Source organism: Triticum urartu, chromosome 5A (assembly GCF_056163025.1).
Source record: "Triticum urartu cultivar PI428250 chromosome 5A, HENAU_Tu73, whole genome shotgun sequence".
Taxonomy (NCBI): Eukaryota; Viridiplantae; Streptophyta; class Magnoliopsida; order Poales; family Poaceae; genus Triticum; species Triticum urartu.
Window position 1 is genome coordinate 48,730,413 of NC_141877.1, and position 23,373 is coordinate 48,753,785.

Here is a 23,373-nt window from a genome sequence, read left to right on the forward strand (position 1 = left end):
AGGGCTGGATCCAGGGCGACTGGATCCGCTCGGCGATCCGCCAAGAAGACCTCCACGACCTAGCCGACGGAGGACTGATCCCCCATGGATCGGCGTGGCTTCCGGGGAAGGAATCCGAGCTGCAACCTCGGGAGGGTGAGCGCGTTCTCCTTGCCACCCACGTCGACCGTGGATTTTCCTTGCCTCCTCACCCTTTCTTTAGGGGATTTCTGAATTTCTTTGGGGCACAACTCCACTTCACTCCCAACACAATCGTGTATCTCGCTGCTTTCGTGTCTTTGTGCGAGAATTTCTTGGGTTGTAGGCCTCACTGGGTCTTTTCAAGCACATTTTCACCTGTCGTTCTCATACGGTGAAAAAGGCCAATCCGAGTGACGAGAGAACACAAGTGATTCAGATGTGTGGGGGTCTTGGTGTTCAGATGAGAGGGAAAAGTTCCTTTCCAGCCATGATTCTTCCCGACTCGGTCCGCGGATGGCAGTCGACCTGGTTTTACTGCAAAGACCAGTCGACGCCAGGGCAGTCGACTGGCCTCCCTCCTTTTACCATGGACCGAGTGAGGAAACCCTCCTCTTTGAAGGTGCTCCCGGAGGAGAAGGCGCAAGTTAGGGTGCTCGTTGAACGAGTGGTCCAGCTTATCCGTGACGGGGTCACTGGAATGGATCTCTTGGAGGTTTTCCTTCGGCGGCGCATCCACTTCAAGCTCGAGACCATCCGATGTGGATGTATTCGGGTCTTGACGACACCACTCGGATTCACCCGGAGGAGGTCGATGACAACACACTGGAGGGGTGGCTGTCGGGCATCACCGGAAACAAGGACAACCCAAGGGGAGCCAGGAGAGTTCCTCCATTCGACCAGTCCCACGAACCAGAAAAGGTCCGATTCTGAGCTTTTGATTACAATCTGAATTCACTCGCGCAGCTGTCTATACTGCGTCAACTGACTTTATTCTTCCTGCTTTCTTTGAGGCCCTTATCGGAATGTACTCAGTGCCCAACGGAGAGCAAGAGCAAGATCTGGAAGGAGAGGCGAGCGGCGGTGACAGTGGCGAATGGCATTCTGACGAAGAAGAGGACGAAGAAAGCGATGACTCAAGTGACGAAGAAGAAGTCGAGTTGCCTCCTCGCAGGGAGAGGCAATCCAAGCTTGACCAAGAATGACCGAGTGCCCGTGAAAAGGCGATTGCTCAGACCGGCCAGTCTTCAAAGCATCCTCGGACATCTTCGCCAACCCCGACTGAAAAAATGTCAAAGCATCTCAAAATTGCAGAGCAGAAGCCTCGGAAGGCGTTGCCGAAGATTAAGATTGACATCCCCGTCGCTTCTGCGTGAGTGTCTCCCTTTGTATTCACTCGACGCTCCATGATGTTTACTTTTCTTGATTTAACCAGACGAACTTTGGAACTGGCAGCACTGCTACTTCCGGGACCTCAGCTTACAGAGATGAGGATGAGGTAATGGAGGATGCAGTCACTTCCAATCTGGGTATGATTTTTGTCATTCTGTCTTTATTTGGTCGACTCAACTGCAATGTGTACCATTGGGTGATGTGATTTTGGCGATTGATCTTTGAACAGCTCCTAACATTATTGACCTCCCCGATGATGATGATGAAGAGCCTGAGAGGCCTTTGACGAGGAAAAATAGGAAAGCTCCTGCAAGCAAGGTGCCACAGTCGACGCCGATGGCGGAACCAGTCGTTCAGGACGCTGGTGATGCCAATCGGGGTTCTGTTACCTTCGCCGTACCATTGTCGAGTGCCCTGCCTTCTTCGTCGACTGCTCAGGCTCCTGCCGACCCACCTTCAGTTTTTGCTATCCATCATATCCCAGAGGACGAAGTGAATGCTGCCAAGGAAGCCATACGCCAGGCGGGCATTATGATGGAGAAGGTGAAGATGGTGCGGGACGCCAGTCAGGCCGCCTATGACGCCAGCTCAGCTCTCCAAAGCAATGTTCAGGTTAGTTGGTCACCGCTTGTTCTGTTAGGATATGCTATCTGGAGACTCTCTTTCCGAAAATCTTTGCATCTGTACACCCAGTGGGTGTGTCGATTGAATTTTTGGACTAGTGGGGGCACGCTGAGTGCACCCACTGGGTGTAGTCCCCGAGACTACGGTGGACTACTGGCATTCGACTGTAGTCTTTGTATTTTGATTCTTTCGCTCGATCTGGTCTGGCCATATCGAGTGTAAACTGGTAGCTTCGCTCTTCCACTCAGTCTGGGCGAGTGGGATCAGAACTGGTGGGGGCATGCCAAGTGCACCCACTGGGTGTAGTCCCCGAGACCGCGGTCGACTGCTGGCAGTCGACTGGGGTCTGAACGGCTTGTTGTCCACTTCTTTCTCTCCTTTTTTTACTCCCTGCACTCGACTCTGGCGGTCCGGTCGAGTGGGATCAAAACCGGTGGGGGCACGCAAAGTGCACCCACTGGGTGTAGTCCCCGAGACTATGGTGGACTGTGGGCAGTCGACCGTAGTCTTAGTATTGATTGTCTTTGTCGTTTTTCGCTGTAAAATAACTTCCCCTCCCTGTTTGCAGAAATCATGTGATCTTGGAGCTCGCTTTGCTGACTTGGAGAAACAGCAAATCCAGCTAAACCTTGACTTGGAATTGGCCAAGACAGAGCTGCAAAAGGCCAAGGACGACGCCAATGGTAAGACGAGCTTGTTGACTGGTTTGTCTTAGGCTTGAGTACCCCTCTGCTCTTTCTGAATCAAGCACCATTTCGTTGCAGAAAAACTGAATGAAGCTCTGGCGAAGAAGGATTAGGATTTGGCTGCTGCTCAAAAGAAAGCTGACGACAGAACCGCTATGGCTGAACAGAAACTGGCTTCAGTCGGCCAATTGGAAGAAGAGAACGCCAAGATGAAATCTACCCTGAACGAAGCCAACAAGGAGTGCACGCTCTTGAAGAAGGACAATCTCAACCTGTACGAGAAGATGGAAGGCATCGCTCGCAGGAGGGATGATCTGGAGAGCTATCCGAGGAGCCTTGCTAAGAAGTTGTTCATCAAGCTTGAAGGTATACATTTTGTTCCGACTGATGTTTTTTTGGTTGACTCAGCATATGAAAATTGACTTATCCTTGGATCGTGAATGCAGAGTTTTGCCAGAACTTCGAGGACGAGACTGGGCGGATCGAGCCAGGTTTGGACCCCATCAACTCTCCCGTGAAAGATGAAACTGCCATGAATCTGCTCCGACTGGAATCCCTTATCGACGGTGTTGTGGACTACTTGGCTCGACTGAACGTCGCCACGTCACGGATCGACACGGCACTTTGGCCAGGGGCCACGCTCCAGAATGATCTCGAGTCCCTGATGACTCGACTTAACAAGATCCCTAATCGAGTGCAGGAGTGGAAGAAATCTTCCGCCCGGTGTGGTGCTGATGTGGCTCTGTCTTTGGTTCGTGTCCACTACAAGGAGGTGTGACAAGATAAGCTGGCAGCAATCAAGGTCGCCAACACCCAGAGGCATGACTTCCGATCTTTTATGGAGACTTTTATTGCTGCAGCCACTCGGATCGCCGACGGCGTCGACCTGGACGATTTCGTCGAGCCTGCCAGTCCTCCTCCTACGGAGTGAACAAACTTTTATGTCCCACCTTAAATTTGCCTCGGAATGCCGAGTGGCTTTTGTAACCGTTAAACTCTTTCGGGCTGAATGCCCGAGCACTTCGATCTGCGGTCTGGAACCTTTAGGATTTATCTGAACTTGGTTTATCGTTGACTATCTTCATGAATTCTCCGTCGAGTGGAACTCGTTATTCACTCAAGACAACTTTTGTATTTGTGGCGCGGCTCCGAAGGAGAAGGTAGCAGTCGACCTGCACCTCGTCGTCCTTGGGGGTCGGGATGGAGCGCACGTTGTATTTGTGGCGAAGCTTCGAAGGAGAAGGTGGCAGTCGACCTGCACCTCGTCGTCCTTGCGGAGTGGGAGGGAGTGCACGTTGTATTTGTGGCGAGGCTCCCAAGGATAAGGTGGCAGTCGACCTGCACCTCGTCGTCCTTGCGGATTGAGATGGAGCGCATGTTGTATTTGTGGCGAAGCTCCGAAGGAGAAGGTGGCAGTCGACTTGCACCTCGTCATCCTTGCGGATTGGGATTTGTTTCGTACTTAGGCGAGTACTGGACTGCAGCTAAGCCCCCGAGTGGGAGGGTCGCTCTCCACTCGGTAAGATTTTTCAAACTTAGGCGAGTATTGGACCGCAGCTAAGCCCCCGAGTGGGAGGCTGGCTCACCACTCGGTAGGATTTTCAAATACTTAGATGAGTACTGGACTGCAGCTAAGCCTCCGAGTGGGAGGGTCGCTCTCCACTCGGTAGGATTTTTCAAATACTTAGGCGAGTACTGGACTGCAGCTAAGCCCCCGAGTGGGAGGGTCGCTCTCCACTCGGTAGGATTTTTCAAACTTAGGCGAGTATTGGACTGCAGCTAAGCCCCCGAGTGGGAGGGTCGCTCTCCACTGGGTAGGATTTTTCAAACTTAGGCGAGTACTGGACTGCAACTAAGCCCCTGAGTGGGAGGGTCGCTCTCCACTCGGTAGGATTTTTCAAACTTAGGCGAGTAATGGACTGCAGCTAAGCCCCCGAGTGGAGGCTGGCTCTCCACTCGGTAGGATTTTCAAATACTTAGGCGAGTACTGGACTGCAGCTAAGCCCCCGAGTGGGAGGCTGGCTCACCACTCGGTAGGATTTTCAAATACTTAGGCGAGTACTGGACTACAGCTAAGCCCCCGAGTGGGAGGGTCACTCTCCACTCGGTAGGATTTTTCAAACTTAGGCGAGTACTGGACTGCAGCTAAGCCCCCGAGTGGGAGGGTCGCTCTCCACTCGGTAGGATTTTTCAAACTTAGGCGAGTACTGGACTGCAGCTAAGCCCCTGAGTGGGAGGCTGGCTCACCACTCGGTAGGATTTTCAAATACTTAGGCGAGTACTGGACTGCAGCTAAGCCCCCGAGTGGGAGGGTCGCTCTCCACTCGGTAGGATTTTCAAATACTTATGAGAGTACTGGACTGCAGCTAAGCCCCCGAGTGGGAGGCTGGCTCACACTCGGTAGGATTTTCAAATACTTAGGCGAGTACTGGACTGCAGCTAAGCCCCCGAGTGGGAGGGTCGCTCTCCACTCTGTAGGATTTTTCAAACTTAGGCGAGTACTGGACTGCAGCTAAGCCCCCGAGTGGGAGGGTCGCTCTCCACTCGGTAGGATTTTTCAAACTTAGGCGAGTAATGGACTGCAGCTAAGCCCCCGAGTGGAGGCTGGCTCTCCACTCGGTAGGATTTTCAAATACTTAGGCGAAACGGGTTCGTAGCTAAGCCCCCCGAGTGGGAGGCTGGCTCACCACTCGGTAGGAAATTATTTTTACAAACTTAGGCGAAACGGATTCATAGCTAAGCCACCCACTGGGGGATTTCTCACGCAACCAAAAATAATAACAATCACTGGGAAAATTATAACGCTCTTGTCTTTGATAAATAAACTACAGAAGTTTTTCTTATTACATCTCATCCGAGTGAGAATTCAAGTATAAAAGGGGCGGAGCAGCTCCGCATTCCAGGCTCGTGGCTCATCAATCTGGCGATCGACATTATAATGGTGGTACGCTCCATTGTGGAGGACTCTGGTGACTATGAAGGGACCTTCCCAAGTAGGGGCGAGTTTGTGTGGTTTCTGTTGATCCACTCGGAGGAGCAAGTCCCCTTCTTGGAAGGCTCGACTCTTCACATTCCTGGCATGGAATCGACGCAAGTCTTGCTGATAGATGGTCGATCGGATAATGGCCATTTCTCTTTCTTCTTCCAGGAGGTCGACTGCGTCCTGCCGGGCTTGTTCTGCTTCATCTTCAGAGTAGAGCTCGACTCAGGGTGCGTTGTGAAGCAGGTCACTCGGCAAAACTGCTTCAGCTTCGTAGACCAGAAAGAATGGGGTTCTTCCAGTCGATCGGTTCGGGGTTGTCCTTAATCCCAAAAGAACTGATGGAAGCTCGTCGACCCATGCGCCTGCTGCGTGCTTGAGATCGCGCATCAGTCGGGGTTTCAGTCATTTGAGAATTAAGCCATTTGCTCTTTCCGCTTGTCCATTCGACTAGGGGTGAGCGACCGAAGCGTAGTCGACTCGTGTGCCCTGAGAGGCGCAAAAGGCTCTGAATTTATCGGAATCGAAGTTTGACCCATTGTCAGTGATGATGTTGTGCGGAACTCCATATCTGAATATCAACTCTCTGATGAAATTGATAGCAGTGCAAGCATCAAGATTCTTGATAGGCTTAGCTTCAATCCATTTGGTGAACTTGTCGACTGCTACTAGCACATGAGTGAAGCCGCTCCTGCCCGTTCTCAGTGGTCCAACCATGTCCAGTCCCCAAACAGCGAAGGGCTAGACGAGTGGAATGGTTTTTAGGGCTGACGTGGGCTTGTGCGACATATTGGAGTAAAACTGGCATCCTTCACATTTGTCGACTATCTCTTTCGCCATTTCATTCGCTCTTGGCCAGTAGAATCCCGCTCGGTATGCTTTAGCCACAATGGTCCGAGAGGACGCATGATGACCACAGGTCATCGAGTGGATATCATCAAGGATTATCTGACCTTCTTCTGGTGTTATACACTTCTGGCTGACTCCAGTCGCGCTTTCTCTATACAACTGTCCCTTTATGACTGTAAAGGCCTTGGATCGACGGACGATCTGTCGAGCCTCTTCTTCGTCCTCTGGGAGTTCTTTCCTTAGGATGTACGCGATGTACGGTACCGTCCAGTCGGGAGTGATGACCAAAACTTTCATGATCAGGTCGACCACAGATGGGATTTCAACTTCAGTCGGATCCGTGGCACTTTTTGGCTGCGGGGCTTCTTCGGTGAAGGGATCCTCCTGAACTGATGGTGTGTGGATGTGTTCCAAAAACACGTTGCTGGGAATGGCTTCTCTTTTGGAGCCTATTTTCGCCAAATCATCAGCTGCTTGATTTTTCAGTCGGGGTATGTGATGAAGTTCTAACCCCTCGAATTTCTTCTCCAGCTTTCTCACTGCATTGCAATAACCAGTCATGGCCGGACTTCTGACGTCCCACTCCTCACTACTAGAAAAAGGCCTACTAATGGCGCACCTAATTTGGCCATTAATGGCGCATTAGTGGTGCGCCATTAGTAGCACGCCATTAGTATATTTTACTAATGGCGCACCACTAGTGCGCCATTAGTATCTGGTATACTAATGGCGCACCTCAGATGCGCCATTAGTGTATACAATAGTGCGCCATTAGTATGCCTCCCAGGGGGCCATGTATACCCAGGTGCTTAGCATACTAATGGCGCACGACAACAGGATGCGCCATTAGTAACTTCGGCATACTAATGGCGCACTGTTTAATGATGCGCCATTAGTATCCTTTGGCATACTAATGGCGCACTATGATGTGATGCGCCATTAGTATGAATATTAGGTTTTTTTATTTTTTTATTTTCTGTTTTTTGCACAGGTTACAAAATGTATAATTGGACAAAATATAGACAGCACACATCAACAACAGATTCATCGAATACAATAGAAGATTAGTCTCCGAATACAATTCATCATTTTAGTCTCCGAATACAATTCATCATATTAGTCTCCAAATTGAAAAGACCGAACAAAGATAGAACATTATATTACAAGTCTCGAGACCATGAGTTTGTCTTCACATTACAAGTCGATATCGATCATCTAAACTACCATCACATAGAAGAGAGCTGCGGTCATCACGATGAGCATCATCACGATGAAACTCGTCTTCACCCGGTTCCTCCAACGCTCCCTCCCCTCTCCCGCTAGATAGCGGGCGTATCTAGATTCGGCCTCGGCCCTAGTGGCGTACCCTTTGTAACTGTTACCGCTGAATCCGTGAACCTGTCTCCGACACTCCTCCCAGTCGTCGTAGACTCGGGGAACCTTACCCTTGTACACGACATACCACGGCATCGCTATGAAGTAGCCAAACGAAACGTTAGTACCAATTCACAGACAATACATAAGCAATATATAAGTATGCAACAGAACGATCGTAAGAGAAAAGCAAGACATTAATAGCATCGATTACATCTAGGTTGAACGACTCTCGAAACCAAAGAGACATACTACAAGTTCATTAAAGTTTAATTACAACATTAGCCAATTGATGTTTCAGAACTAGACACAGCATCATTGCTTTCGACTCGACTCAAGGGACCGGAGCGTGGATGAAGCCGCCGTCTATCGTGGGAGTCATGAAACAACGGGCGTTGTCAGCCTGCATTTGTAGGATTGTGTCGATGTCACTGTTGGACGGTTGATTTCTGAGGTAGAACTGCCCCGCGGTACGAAGGACATCTTGATGGATGATTTCCGCAAACTCCGACTGGATGCGAAAGAATTCTTGTCTGATGTCCGCGTCCTGGATTGCCGACACGCTCGCGGCCCAATCTTTGAGTCTACTCGGTAGTAGAAGTTGATGATGGTCCCGTACGATCGCCCGCATGTGATGGATGGCGTAGTAGGCACCCTTCTGACCGCCAGGCGGTTTCTTGACGCAGCAGAACATCGTATTGTCGGAGAACACGTGCTTGCCGTACTTACGAATAGGCCTGGTGAAGGTGCCTCCAGATTTGACGTAGCTGGGGAGAACATCATCAAGAACCTTCTTGACATTTGTATACTCTACGTTCGACTGACGGTCCGGGTCGAAATACGTGGCCGTGGAATATTTGGGGCTTAGGAGGATGAGCGTGCAACGTGTGTCACAGCAGAAAACACGGAATGTTAAAAGAAAAACGATCGAAATATAAGAATTCATATGTTACGGGGTGGTTGAGGGGAGGAATTACTCGGGAAAGTAAGTCACGAGGAAGTTATCCTTATCTTGGTTTGCCAGAATGAAGCCTTCGAGGTAAGAACTCGCGACTTGCCGGTCCACAGCGCTGCCCAAGATCTTGGCACGCATGTAGAAGGGGTCGACTATCACGATGTCTGGGGTCTTGTCGCGAATGATCCGCATCTCCATACTCAGCGAAAATAGCTGAACGAAGGTGTAGTGCAGCGGATGAAGGTTCAACATAGCGTGGATGTCATCAAACCGCAGGACGATCGTACCCCCGATGGAGTTATCCACAAAGCCCTTGCCCTCTGGCACCTTGGCCGCGAAAATCGGGTATGCCACATCCTTCTCTCCGAGATGCCGCTTCTCCAAAGAAAGAACACTGTCATGCAGACTCCGCATAGCACCGGTTGCAGCATCGAGCATATTTCTCGGTAGCATCGGCCTACCCGCCACATGCACCCTCCTCGAGATATCCTCAGGTGAAGGTGGCCCGTCCTGAGCACGGATCGTACTCGGTGCCGGCTGGCCAGCACCCTTGTTAGTCTTTATTTTGCATGCCTTCTTCTTCTCCTGTAATGGGACCGAGTTCTGCTCACAGACCGCCTTCTTGAGTGTGTTGGGGCTGATCATATTTCGCATCTTGCCTATCTGAGGCTCGGTGAAGTCGGTAGCTAGAGGCGTCTCGTGAGAGCTGAACTGCAGACGACGCCTGTTGCAACTTGGCTTCTCCGCGGTACCAGCTAGATCGCGCACATCTTTTGTTGGGTTGGGTTCTTGAGAAGGAGGCCCCATGAAGTCGCCACCGTACCCATGATCGGCAAAATACTGATCGACGTTGGCAAATGTATCGTTGTCGTCGTCGTTCTGATCCTATGCCATATGCATGTTTGGATCCAGTGGCATAGGGATGTCCGGCAACATTGCGGCGGTCTTGCCATGGGGCCGACTTGGCGCCGGCACGACTGGCGGTGTTGTCTTTGGGGTGGTGTCCCCCGCCCCCAAACGAATCTGGCTCTTCGGCCAAAGCAGGTGCCAGCTCAGGCAGGCGCTGAGGGTCATCACGTCATCATTGTCGGCCCCGACGGGTCGAATCGGAGGTAACAACTCGTCGCAGCCTGGCAGCACCCGAACCAGTTGAACCCTAAACAAGTTGGGTGGCATATGGGTACCGTGGAACAAGGGGTTGCCCGGTTGAACGATTTTGCCCTTGGCGACATCGACCAACTCGTTGTTCACGAAGTGCAGGAGAGTGCACAGAACGTCGGCGGCGCCCTGCGAAAACATTTAGGGCGTCAGGGATGCCCAGTCAAAGGCAAGGAGATGAAGTCCTCAACCGAGGGAGGCTTAATTAGTTACTGTGATGATGGCGTCGAGCTCGGCTAATGTCGAGGCACCGCCAACGGCGGGTGTGCAGTTGACGGAGGGGCCGCTTGCTGCAGAGGTGCCGGCCGATGTACACCCGGGTGCATTAAGCTCCCGTGCCGGCGTCGGAGACACCAATGCCGCCTCCGCCGGAGACACCAATGGCCCCGCCATCGCGTTCTGCGAGTTGCTGGCCGTGAAGCTAGGAATCGGGGGCGGCCCCTGTTGGCCGCTCGCAATCCACGCACTAATCCCCTGGATCAAGGTAGGCACAATAGCGGTGATCGTCGCTCCGAGTTGTTGTTGCACTTGCTCTTGGACAATCTCCGGAATCCGCGCCACCTATGCCCTGAGTTCTTGAACCTCGCGCGCCTGGCTTTCCGAGCTGGTCTTTTTGTCCTTTCGCCCACCAGTGTTATAGTATGACGACCATTTTGTCGACAAGCCTTTGCCGGCCACACGACCAGCTGACGTCGGCTTACTGAGCTTATCCTTGTTCTTCATTACATTCAACGCCCTATTTAGAGTGGTGTCCCAAGGGTTGCTCTTAGTCGACCCCGTGCTACTGCTTTCAGTCGCCTGTGGAAGGAATGTGAACCATTTAGAAATTTGGCTTCATTAATTAGAATGCAACCATATGGAGCTAATTACGCGGGGGTGTGTTCCTTACCAGAACAAGCTCAAGCGCCCTGGTCTTGGGATCCGTGGTAAGCTCCTTTGTTTTCGGGTCCTTCTTGTACCGGGCCCTGACAAAGTTCCTGGTCTGCTTGTCACCGTATTTATCGAAGAGGGGCGGTAGGCCTTGCTCGGCACGGTCCGCCTCCTCCTTGTCCCATATAGGCTCCGCCACTCTGTAACCGCCGGGACCGAGTGTGTGTTCCCCTAAGTTCAGCTCCCGCATTTCTTTCCCCCACTTACTTGATCCGGAGCTTGCGGTGCTCGAGCAATTGATCTTGAAGTCGTTGTAGTCATCTTCGGTGATCGAAGGATTTTTCTCCTTGATCTTCTCATAACTCTCACCTTTCTCGATCATTCTTTTCACATTGCTTTTCCAAGTAGACAGGGCCGTGCTCATCTTCGTGAGGGCAGCATTGTTCACTTTATTCCCTTTGAGGCTTGTGTTTTCAAATTCAGCGGGGAACTTGTATCGTTCGTGCAGCTTCATGAAGAGGAGGTTGCGCAAATTCCCTCGGTCAGGATGCCTGAGGTTCTCGGTGTTGATCGAGACGGTGCTCCGGAGAATGCACCCGAGCTGAAGCGAGTACCCCTTGACTATTCGTTCGGGCGCCGTTGGATTCCCGTTGGAGTCCACTTCAGTAACTTCCTCCTTGAGGGTGCGGAGCACGGTCGGGCGCCGGTCCTTCCGTTGCCTCTTCGGTTGGCTGCCATCTGTGCGTGCGCCGCCATCATCAGTGATGGCATCCTCGGCGGCACCATCAGTGGTGGCATTAGTGGGGTCATCCTCGGCGGTACCATCAGTGGTCTCAGGATCGATGGGGAAGGCGGCGTCCTCATACAAGTGAGGTTGTTCCTCCATCTCCTGGGATAGCTCCTAGAATTTCTTGCCGCCCGAACCCCCGGCCTCATCGTTGTTGGCCATGTTTCTCTATAAATAGGAACAAAGTTTGGTCAAAAGGTTGGTTATTGTCAAGGAACAAGATCATGGTCTCATCATTTAGGGTTTGTCAACACCGAGGCATCCTAAAAGCTAAGCTTTTATCATTGAGGGTTTTTCGACGCTGAGGCACCCTAAAAGCCTAAGCTTTCATCATTTTGGTTTTTATCGACACCGAGGCACCCTAAAAGCCATGCATTAGTCACAAGTACGCCGGGGCACTTGATCCTACTTAATTAACTACTAAGATACCCCGTCCCATGCATTAGTCACAACTACCCCATATGTCCTATTTTTAGCAAAGTCATGCTAAAATTCATGGAAAATTTCAGCATGACCTTTGCTGAAAATAGGACATATGGAGTACCCGAATTTGCCGGAACGGAAGTTAATTGACATTCCAGCAAACTCAAGGGCCTCCCGGGGTACCTGCAAAATCATCACAACACGATGGTCGGAGACATGACCTTTGCCTAACAGTTCTGAACTCCTGCCAAAACTGAACACAACATATATATACCAAGCATCTTGCCAGCTAGTAGACCAGCTAGTAGACCATCATTTGTCAGGCCAAATTGAGGCCAAACAGAAAACCAATGTGGGCATGGCACAAAGTCCATGACCCAGAACAGGAGATATACCAAGCACTAAATGAGGACAGAAACAGACATTTAGAACAATTAGTTATTAGCTAAAATGTCTTGCTTGAATGCATCACAATTTATTCACTACTCCAAGGAGTACTATTTCTCACAATCCCAAGGAGAATAACTGGCAACAGAAAACAAAACACTTATGGTAGTATGTTGATGTCCAGCCAATGCACAGAAGTTAAAGGCACCCATTTAACTATGAAACAACATTTTTTTGGAGCAACACTCTTAACGCTGGAGAATGAAAACTGAACTCGGTCATTACTCATTAATACAACTTTTTTGGTAGCAAAGTAGATTGACAGCTCTTGCATAAGAGAACAGGGAAGTAGTGATTGTATAATAAATCATATAACTTACAGGAGGGGTTATCCAATATTCTGGCTTTATAACAACTTGTATGCCCACTGCAGTGAAACAATGAATTACGTTAGTAACCATGAACTGTTCTCAATAACAGTACAGAAGGGCACAATATTGGGCAGTTTGTTAGTCTGGCATGGTAGCAACAGTAAAATATATACAAGCAGGCACTCCCTTCTCTGTATACCAATTCAAAGTCCAACCAATGTCTCACAATATTTTTCAATTTTCAGCATGACCCCCTTCTTCGCGAGGAAGCATGCTCTGCCAAGCTAAGTTAAGTTACACATGTAATGGCCAAATTGGGGGAAATTACTAGCTAAACAAGTTTAAGCGCACACACATGCTGGCTACAAGAGAAATGATAGGGTTAAAAGACCAACAAACAAACTCGTGTAAAACTGCCTCAGTTTTTGGTCTAGATTGTTCAATTCCACTTTCCACTCACGAAACCACTCTCAGTTCGATCGAACGAAAGATCAATAGTGGCCAAAACTGAAGAAAAAACTGAATAAAAGCATGACTTGCATACAGAGCACATACCAAGCAGTGGCCTAAAATAGCAAGCATCAAATTAGTAGCAGTATCAAACTGGAAAAAGTGCATCCATCGATTTCTAAGAATCGGTAGCATTACCAAATTATCAACTAGCACTAAGCAGCAAGCAGCAAAAGGGCGCTGATTTACTACCATTGACAGTTCACAGCAGCAAAAATCTGAGACGTACTAACACGATCTATCAATCATAGTAGAAAAACAAATCCATTCGTCCATCTATTCAATATGCAACAGCAACATCCACCCATTCGGCTAACAAACAGAGGGGTGGGGAACAGGGAGATGAGAGGCACCTGTTCTCGAAGGAGATGTGGGCGGCTGGTCGAAGCAGGGGCGACGGGAAGGCCGGGGGCTTGTCGAAGCAGAGCAGCAACGACGGGGGGGAGGGCCGGCGGGAGGCGGCCAGGCAGGGCCTAGCGCTGGCGATGCTGAGAGGAAGGGGCCGGCAATGCTGACCGGGCCGGCGAGGCAGGATCGCCCTGGCGGCGGCGCGGATCCTCCCTCGAAGGCTCGAACCATAGCCGCTGTGGGAAGGAGGAGCAGGGTGGCAAAGGAGACGACTGTGGGGGCGTGGGGACTGCGGAGCGGGAGGAGGAGCCCGACGAGGTGGACGGGGCGGCGTCCGGGCCGCCGGCGATGAGGGGGAGGAAGGGGAGAGGGAGGCGGCGGGGGCGCGGTGGAGGGAGGGAGAGGGAACTGGCGAGGGGGAGAGGGAAGGGGGGATCGGGCGAAGGGGGAGAGGGAAGGGGGGATCAGGCACAATACGAATGGCGCACCACCCCTCGGTGCGCCATAAGTACATCCATACTAATGGCGCACCTCACCGTGGTGCGCCATTAGTACTTTTTTTTCTTATAGCAATGGCACAATACTAATGGCGCACCACCCCTCGGTGCGCCATAAGTACATCCATACTAATGGCGCACCTCACCGTGGTGCGCCATTAGTATTTTTTTTTATAAGACAGTAATAATTTTTTAAACTTGTTTAAATCATAACTGTAATATTTTTTTTATAAGACAGTAACAGTAATATTTTTTTATAAGACAGTAATAATTTTTTTAAAAATATCATCAAACAGTAATGCCGGTGGAGCGGGGGAGGGTGCGCGGGGTGCGGGGGGTCGGCGGCGGCGGTTGAGTAGGGGAGGGGTGCGGGGGGTCGGCGGCGGCGGTTGAGTAGGGGAATCGAGGGTGCGGGGGGTCGGCGGCGGCGGCCGGTGGACCGGGGGTGCTCGGCGGCGAGGGGGACCGGATCTGGCGAGGTGGGATAGCGATCGAGATGGAGGGGGATCGAGATCGAGTGTCCATGAAATTTAAAAATATTCATGATAGTTCAAAAAGTGCCCATGAAATACAATCGAGAAATGAAGGCTACGATTTAAATACAATCGATCTTAGCTAGCTATCTGTTCACAATCTTCTTGCCCTTCTTTTTCGCAAATGGAGTTCTTCTGTGGAACGGACGTCCTTTAGGTAGGGTGGTCCTGCTTCTTCTTGTGGTGTATGCTGCTACTTCATCATCGTCGTCATGTTCGATCCTCGGGTCGCCGTACTTGTCGAAGTCTTGCTCATTGGCTACTCCATCCATTCCGATGATCTTCCTTTTGCCTCTCATCACGACAACACGACTGGGCTTTGACGGGTCGGTAATGAAGAAGCATTGGTCCACTTGGGAAGCCAGTACCCATGGCTCATTTTTCGCGGTGACGTTTGCGCCCGCGGTCTTGGATTTGGCTTCGGGTATAACCATGGTGGTGAAATACCGGTCTTCTTTTAGGATGCTCTTGGCCCATCTGACACAGAACATCGGGACCTTCTCTCCAGCGTAGCTCAGCTCCCAGATCTCCTCGATCCTTCCGTAGTATCTGTCCTTGTCGTTACCGGTGTAGGATTCCATCGTTACCCCAGAGTTCTGATAACCATCGCTCTTCATGTCCTTGGCCTCGGTGTAGAATGTGTAGCCATTGATATCGTACGCCTCATAGGTCATCAGGTTGTGCTCGGCGCCCTGTGACAAGGCGAATATGAGTTGTTCTTCCGCGGAAGAATCCTCATCTAAAGGGTACGACAGAAGCTTCTGCTTGAACCAACGCGTGAAACATGAGTTGTGCTCTTTGAGTATATCTCCGTCGTCCTCTGTTGGCCTCGGTCATTGTACGTCTTCTTAATAAAGGTTTTGTGCTGTACCACCCAAGGATCGACCACGTCTATGTGTTGTAGCGCGACTAGGTTTGCTCTTTCAAAGTCGGCGGGTCGACCCTCGAAGTCGACATGCATTTCGCGACGACCCTCACGGTGACCCCATCCACCAAGCCTGCCGAGGTGCCTGTTGACGGGCAGACCAACGGGGTTCTCGATGCCTAGATAATTCAAGCAGTAGGAGATGCACTCTTCGGTCAGAAAGCCCCTGGCTATGCTTCCCTCTGGACGTGACATGTTGCGAACGTATCCTTTGATGACACCATTCATGCTTTCGAATGGCATCATGCTGTGCAGGAACGTCGGCCCGATTTGGATGATATCGTCCATGATATGGACCAGCAGATGCACCATAACGTCGAAGAATGCGGGCGGGAAGTACATCTCAAGCTCGCATAGTATCACCACGATCTCTTCCTGTAGCCTTCTGAGTTGCCTCATGCCAACAGACTTCCGAGAGATGACATCGAAAAAGTTGCATAGGCCAAACAGGGTTTCACGGACGTGCGCGTCCATGATCCCACGGATTGCAACTGGAAGTATCTGCGTCATCAGCACGTGACAGTCGTGAGACTTCATCCCGCTGAACTTCAGCTTCGCTGGGTCTAGGTATCTGCTTATCTTCCCCGCGTAACCTTAAGGAAGTTTTACTCCTACGAGGCAGGTGAAAAACTGCTCGATCTCCTCCTGACTTAGAGTGAAGCACGCGGTAGGGTAGTCATTTCCGGTCTTCTTGGCCTTCTTGCCTTCGCGACGACTTTCCGTGTCCTGCTTCGCCTCATCATCATGATCATCATATATAGCGTGAAGCTCTTGCCTGATGCCCATTGATTTCAAGTCTGCCCTTGCTTTCGGCCCATCTTTGGTCCTCTCTGGCATGTTGAGCAGGGTACCAAGCAGACTCTCGCACACGTTCTTCGTGATATGCATGACATCAAGGCTGTGAGGCACACGGTGGATCTTCCAGTACGGCAAGTCCCAGAAAACAGACCTCGTTTTCCATACCTTCAGCAGCGGCTCTGGCGCCTTTCGCTCCTTTCCCGGCTCTGGCGCCTTTTGCTTCTTTCCCGGCAGTGGGCAGTCTTTCCAATTTTTCAACAGCTCGTCTATTTCCTCGCCGCTCCCCGTACGCGGGCGTCCTCGGGGTTCGGTTTCACCATCGAACAGATCCTTGCGTTTTCTCCATGGGTCATCGTCGTGAAGCCACCTTCGATGTCCCATGAACACGGTTTTTGAAGACCCGGGATCTCTATCTAGCTGGCGATACGTTGTGTCATCCATGCACCTGACGCATCCAGAAAATCCGTGGACCACCTGCCCCGCGACATATCCGTAACCGAGATAGTCGTGCACCGTCGTGAGCAGCGCAGCTCTCATAGGGAAATATTCTTTCTCTGCGGCGTCCCACGTATTGGCTGGCGTTTTCCACAGCGTGTCAAGCTCCTCTTTCAGCAGCCCCAGATACAGATTGATTTCGTTCCCTGGTTGTTTCGGTCCTTCAATTAGCATACTCATGCGAATGTACTTCCTCTTCATGCACAACCAGGGGGGAAGGTTGTACATCCACACAAACACAGGCCAGGTGCTATGTGTGCTTCTCTGGCTGCCAAACGGGTTGACTCCACCGGTGCTCGCGCCCAGCACGATGTTCCTTGGATCGTTCCCAAATTCTGGGTCTTCGAAGTTCAACGCTTGCCACTGGCTCGCATCCTTAGGGTGACTCAGCATCTTGTCTTTTTTATCTATCTCCGGATCATTTGCGTCATATTCTCGCTTCTTCTCCTCCCTATCCGCGTGCCAACGCAGGAGCTTTGCTACCTTAGGGTCCGCGAAATACCGCTGCAGACAAGGAGTGATCGGAAAGTACCACACCACTTTTCGAGGAGCTTTCTTCCTCTTCTTGTATCGAGTGACGCCGCACACCGGACATATGGTAGACTCCGCGTGCTCGTCCCGATAAATGATGCAATTGTTCATGCACACATGGTATTTCACGTGCGGTAAATCCAGAGGACACACGATTTTCTTCGCCTCCTCCAAACTGGTCGGGCAGTTGTTCCCCTCGGGAACACGTTCGTGCCAGAATGACATGTTCTCGTCGAAGCATGTGTCGGTCATTTTGTGTTTTACCTTCATCTCCAGAGCCATGAGCGTTACTTTCAGGCGGGTATCCTCGGGCCTGCATCCTTCATACAATGGAGTAACCGCGTCTAACGCAAGTTGATCCATCTTGGCTTTCTCTCGAGCGGTAGCTCTTGCGTTATCCGTCTGCTTGAGAAGCAGCTCTTGAATATGAGGGTCCTGCACCCAGCCCATCGATGGTCCAGCGTCGTCTGCTCCGCCGGCATCATCATCTTCATGATCATGCCCGTCGTCTGCTCCGGCATCTTCCTCATCATCATGTCTTGCATCTTCTACATGATGACTGTGTACAGCATCACCATCGTGATCATCTCCTGGGGATTCTTCGTCTTCTCGCCCGCCCGAGCCGCGGTGGTTGTCTTGCTGCCCTTCCTCATTTCTTGTCCGGCCCCCATGGACGACTTCGTAGTCATCTTCATCACCTTGCCACCGATAGCCATCCATGAAACCACGCAAGAGCAGGTGGTCCCGCACCTGCCCGGATTCCGGGTCCGCAATAAGGCTCTTCAGCTTGCATCTTCGACACGGACATCTTATCTCCGTCTCGTTCTTTTGAAGCATCTCAGCCTTCGCGGACCTCAAAAACCTATTCACGATGCCTTCGGTCATCATGCGGACCATGGTCGCCTGCGGGGTAGAGCAAAACGATATTTTAGAACCAAGAAAAAATTTGGCATGACTTTCCCTAAAAATAGGACCAAAAAGAATGCTTAATGCCAAAATTCTCGCTGAAACGGAAATGAATCAACATTCCAGCAAAATATTGGCAACTATCGCATTTCAAATACCGGTACACCTCCAAACACAAACACATATGCAACACCACAAACATATGCAACACCACGAACATACATAGATCTAGCATGGCCATAAAAAGTGCATGTGCACATTGTTGTAGGGAGAACAACATAAATATAGCTTCCCCCCTTACTTACCTATCAAAACAAGGTAATTTAACCACTTAAATTGAATGAATCTATGGTGGAAATGAGGTGAAAAAGAGGAGGCACCCGAGACAAGGAGGAGGTGGAGAGAATGAAGTGGGGAGAAAGTGAGTGTGGGTAGGAGAGGCTGTCCAAAATATCTTGTTGCTGCCCACTTACTAATGGCGCACCAACTCTAAATACGCCATTAGTAATCCAGGTTACTAATGGCGCACCTTCTGGTGGTGCGCCATTAGTAGTTTTGCAAAAAAAAAACATACTAATGGCGCACTGTCCCAAAGTGCGCCATTACTAGTTTAAACTAGTAATGGCGCACGGTGGAACAGTGCGCCATTAGTAGTTTTGCAAAAAAGGGAATAAAAAATATAATAAAAAAAACAACATTAGTGGCGCACTTTCCGGCGGGTGCGCCATTACTAGTTACAACTAGTAATGGCGCACTGTGTCTGGATGCGCCATTAGTATGTTTGGACAGGCGCACTAGTTTAAAAAAATTTGATACTAATGGCGCACCCTGGGCCAGGTGCGCCATTAGTAGTTTCAACTCTAATGGCGTATCAGAAGGTGGTGCGCCATTAGTATGTACTAATGGCGCACCGCTTGTCTGGTGCGCCATTAGTGTCAATCCCATCTATAGCCCTTTTTCTAGTAGTGCCTTCATCACTTGATTAACCACCAAATCTGAGTCGCCATAGACCATGAGGTGACGGACGCCGAGTGAAATGGCCATGCGCAACCCATATAAAAGTGCTTCATATTCTGCTTCGTTATTGGAGGAATCAAAGTGGATTTGAAGAACATATCTGAGCTTATCTCCTCGGGGGGAGACCAATACTACCCCGGCACCGGAACCATTCAGCATTTTGGAACCGTCGAAGAACATGGTCCAATGCTCCGAGTGAACCTGAGTCGGCAGTTGTTGCTCAATCCACTCGGCGACAAAATCTGCTATTGCTTGGGACTTGATAGCTTTCTTTGCCTCAAACTTGATATCTAGAGGAAGGAGTTCAATCGCCCATTTTGCCACTCGACCAGTTGCATCTCTGTTGTGTAGGATCTCTGACAATGGAGCGTCGCTGACGACTGTAATGGAATGATCAGAGAAGTAGTGAGCAACCTTCTTTGTGGTCATATAAATCCCATATACAAGCTTCTTATAATGAGGATAGCTTTGCTTCGACGGGGTCAAAACTTCAAAATATAATATACTGGGCGCTGAACTTTGAAGGCTTTTCCTTCTTCTTCCCGCTCGACCGTAAGTACCGTACTGATGACTTGTCCTGTGGCTGCGATGTAAAGCAGCAAAGGCTCTTTGCTGATTGGGGCAGCAAGCACCGGCTGGGTGGAGAGCAGAGCTTTGAGCTCTGCAAACGCTACCTCAGCTTCAGGAGTCCACTCGAACTTGTCCGACTTCTTCATCAATTGGTAAAGAGGCAATGCCTTCTCACCGAGACGAGAGATGAATCGACTTAAAGCGGCCAAGAAAACAGTAAGCTTCTGGACATCGTGCACTCACACAGGACTTTTCATTCGGAGTATAGTACTAACTTTTTCTGGATTGGCGTCGATTCCCCGTTCAGAAACGAGAAAACCGAGTAACTTTCCGCCAGGAACTCCGAATGTGCACTTTGATGGGTTAAGCTTGATATCATACCTCCTGAGGTTGGCAAAGGTTTCAACAAGGTCAGTCAGCAGGTCGGAACCATTCCGTGACTTGACCACAATATCATCCATGTATGCTTCCACATTCCGACTGATTTGAGTGAGCAAACACTTCTGAATCATCCTCATGAATGTGGCTCCGGCATTCTTGAGGCCGAATGGCATGGTAACATAACAGAAGCACCCGAATGGAGTGATGAAAGCTGTTTTGATCTCGTCAGGCCCATACAGACGGATCTGATGGTACCCGAAATAGGCATCTAGAAAAGACAGTCGCTCACATCCCGCAGTCGAGTCGACTATCTGGTCGATGCGAGGGAGAGGAAAATGATCTTTCGGGCAGGCCCGATTGATATGTTTAAAGTCAATGCACATGCGAAGTGACTTGTCCTTCTTGGGGACCATGACAACATTGGCGAGCCACTCGGAGTGGTAAATCTCTCGGATGAACTCCGCTGCTAAGAGCCGAGCCACCTCCTCACCAATAGCCTTTCTCTTCTGGATGGCGGACCGTCGGAGATGTTCTTTGACAGGTTTCACTTTCGAGTCGACTCGTAGGCGGTGCTCAGCCAGCCCCCTGGGAACACCCGGCATGTCAGAAGGCTTCCATGCGAAAATGTCCCAGTTCTCACGGAGGAACTGGATGAGCGCTTCTTCCTATTTGGAGTCGAGTGTCATTGAGATATGAGTCGGAGCGGCACTGGGATCGGTCGGGTGAATGTGAACCGGCTTCGTTTCACCAGACGACTGAAAAGCTGATTCTGTAGCGGGCTTCTTGGCTCGCAAGAAATCACTCGGGTCTGCAGTCTTCTGGTATTCCTGCAGCTCCACCACTGCCATCTGAGCATCAGCGATCTTTGAGCCTTTCTGAAAACACTCTTCTGCTTTCTTCCGATTGCCCGTAACAGTGATCACACCTTTGGGACCAGGCATCTTCAATTTGAGATACACATAACATGGTCGAGCCATGAAGCGTGCATAAGCCGGCCTACCCAAAATAGCGTGATAAGCACTCTGGAAATCCACAACTTCGAACGTCAACTTTTCTTTGCGGTAATTCTTGGAATCACCGAAAACCACATCAAGAGCAATCTGGCCGAGTGACCCAGCCTTCTTCCCAGGAATGACTCCATGGAAACTCATGTTGCTGGTACTGAGTCTGGACATCGAAATGCCCATCCCTTTCAATTTCTCAGCATACAGTATGTTCAAACCACTGCCACCATCCATCAAGACTTTGGTCAGTTGAGTGCCTTCAACAACTGGGTCGACCACCAAAGCTTGCCTCCCAGGGGTGGCAATGTGCGTTGGGTGATCGGACTGGTCGAATGTGATGGCAGTTTGAGACCACTTCAGATAACTGGGTGTCACCGGAGCAACCATATTCACCTCACAGTTGATAACTTTCAGTCGACTTTTGCTTTCAACATCAGCAAAAATCATCAGGGTGGAATTGACCTGGGGGTATCCATCATCACTGTCTTCCTTGTCCTCAACTTTGTCTGACTCCTTTTCCTTATCTTTGGGCTGTTTGCCCTGGAACTGCTGGATCAAGAGCCGACACTGTCGAGTGGTATGTTTCGGGTAAATGAACTTACCCTCTTCATCTTTCTTGGTGTGGATGTGACATGGCAAATCCAACACATCATTTCCGTCTTGGTCTTTAACTTTCTTGGGGTTCCAAGGCCCTTTGGGTTTCCCCTTAAATGTTCCTTGAGTTACAGCCAAGGCTTCCCCAGGAGCAGCTAGCTCGGCTTTCCGCTTCTGTTTCCGATTGGAATTTCCTCCTCCTGTTTCTTGGGCGACTGACTTGTGCTTGCCACTCCGGAGTCGATCCTCATCTTCACCATTAGCGTACTTGGTGGCAATCTCCATCATTCGATTCAGAGACATATCTCCGGTTCGACCGAATTTCAGATTCAGTTCTCTATACTTGACGCCTTCTTTGAAGGCCCAGACTGCTTGGTGGTCAGGCACATTCTCTACCGTGTGATGTAACGTGATCCATCTCTGGATGTAATCCCTCAAAGTTTCATTCGGCTTCTGCACGCAAGACCGCAGTTCCGTCAGCCCTGCCGGTCGCTTGCATGTTCCTTCAAATGTGGTGACAAACACTCGGGCAAGATCTTCCCAAGTGTAAATGCTGCTGGGTGCTAACTGATTCAGCCACGCTCTGGCCGAGCCCTCCAACATGAGAGGAAGGTGCTTCATGGCCACTTCATCATTGCCACCGCCAATCTGGACGGCCACTCGGTAGTCTTCAAGCCAAGTATCAGGCTTGGACTCACTAGTGAACTTACTGACTCCAGTCGCCAACCTGAAGTTGGGAGGAATCACAGCGACCCTGATGGCTCTACTGAAGCACTCTGGCCCCGAAACATGTACTCTGCTGCTGGTAGGTGCATCTCTGTCGTGACCTTCTTGGATCTCGCATCAAAGCCTGGTTCCCTGGGGTCGACTGGAATCCTTCACCCAACACTATGAGGGCGCCTGTCATCCTGCTGTCGAGGCACATACGATCCAGTCCTCGGGGGAGGGGTGGGCACTCGACGTCGATCGTCACGATCGAATCGGTGATCATACTGCTCACGGTTCCCGCACTGATTACGCCGGTCCCCACGTCCCTCACGCCTCGGGGGCGATCTTGGGCTATGAGCCGACTGGACTGTGTCTGCAGCAACGGATCTGCTATGAATCCTGTTCCGCGACTGAGAAACAGCGGAATTCTGGTCTCCTGCTTCCCGGAGTAACGCTCTGATCTGCAGCAAGCCTCTGCCAGCCTCTGACTGGGAAGGCTGAATCGACTCTGCTATACGGGCTGCAGCTGCTAAATTCTGAATCGGAGTTCGATATACCTGCGGGGGCAGAAAGAGCTGACGTCGACTGGATTCTGGAACCCGTTGTCGCGCACGCTCGTCGAGTTCTCGCTGGAGGTTCTCCAGTCGAGTGCGCTCAGCCAAGTTTGCCAGGCGCGCGTCCTGCAAGGCACGAGCCTCGGGAGTTTCTCCAACGATAGGAGCGTGCAGTGCATCCATGTTCC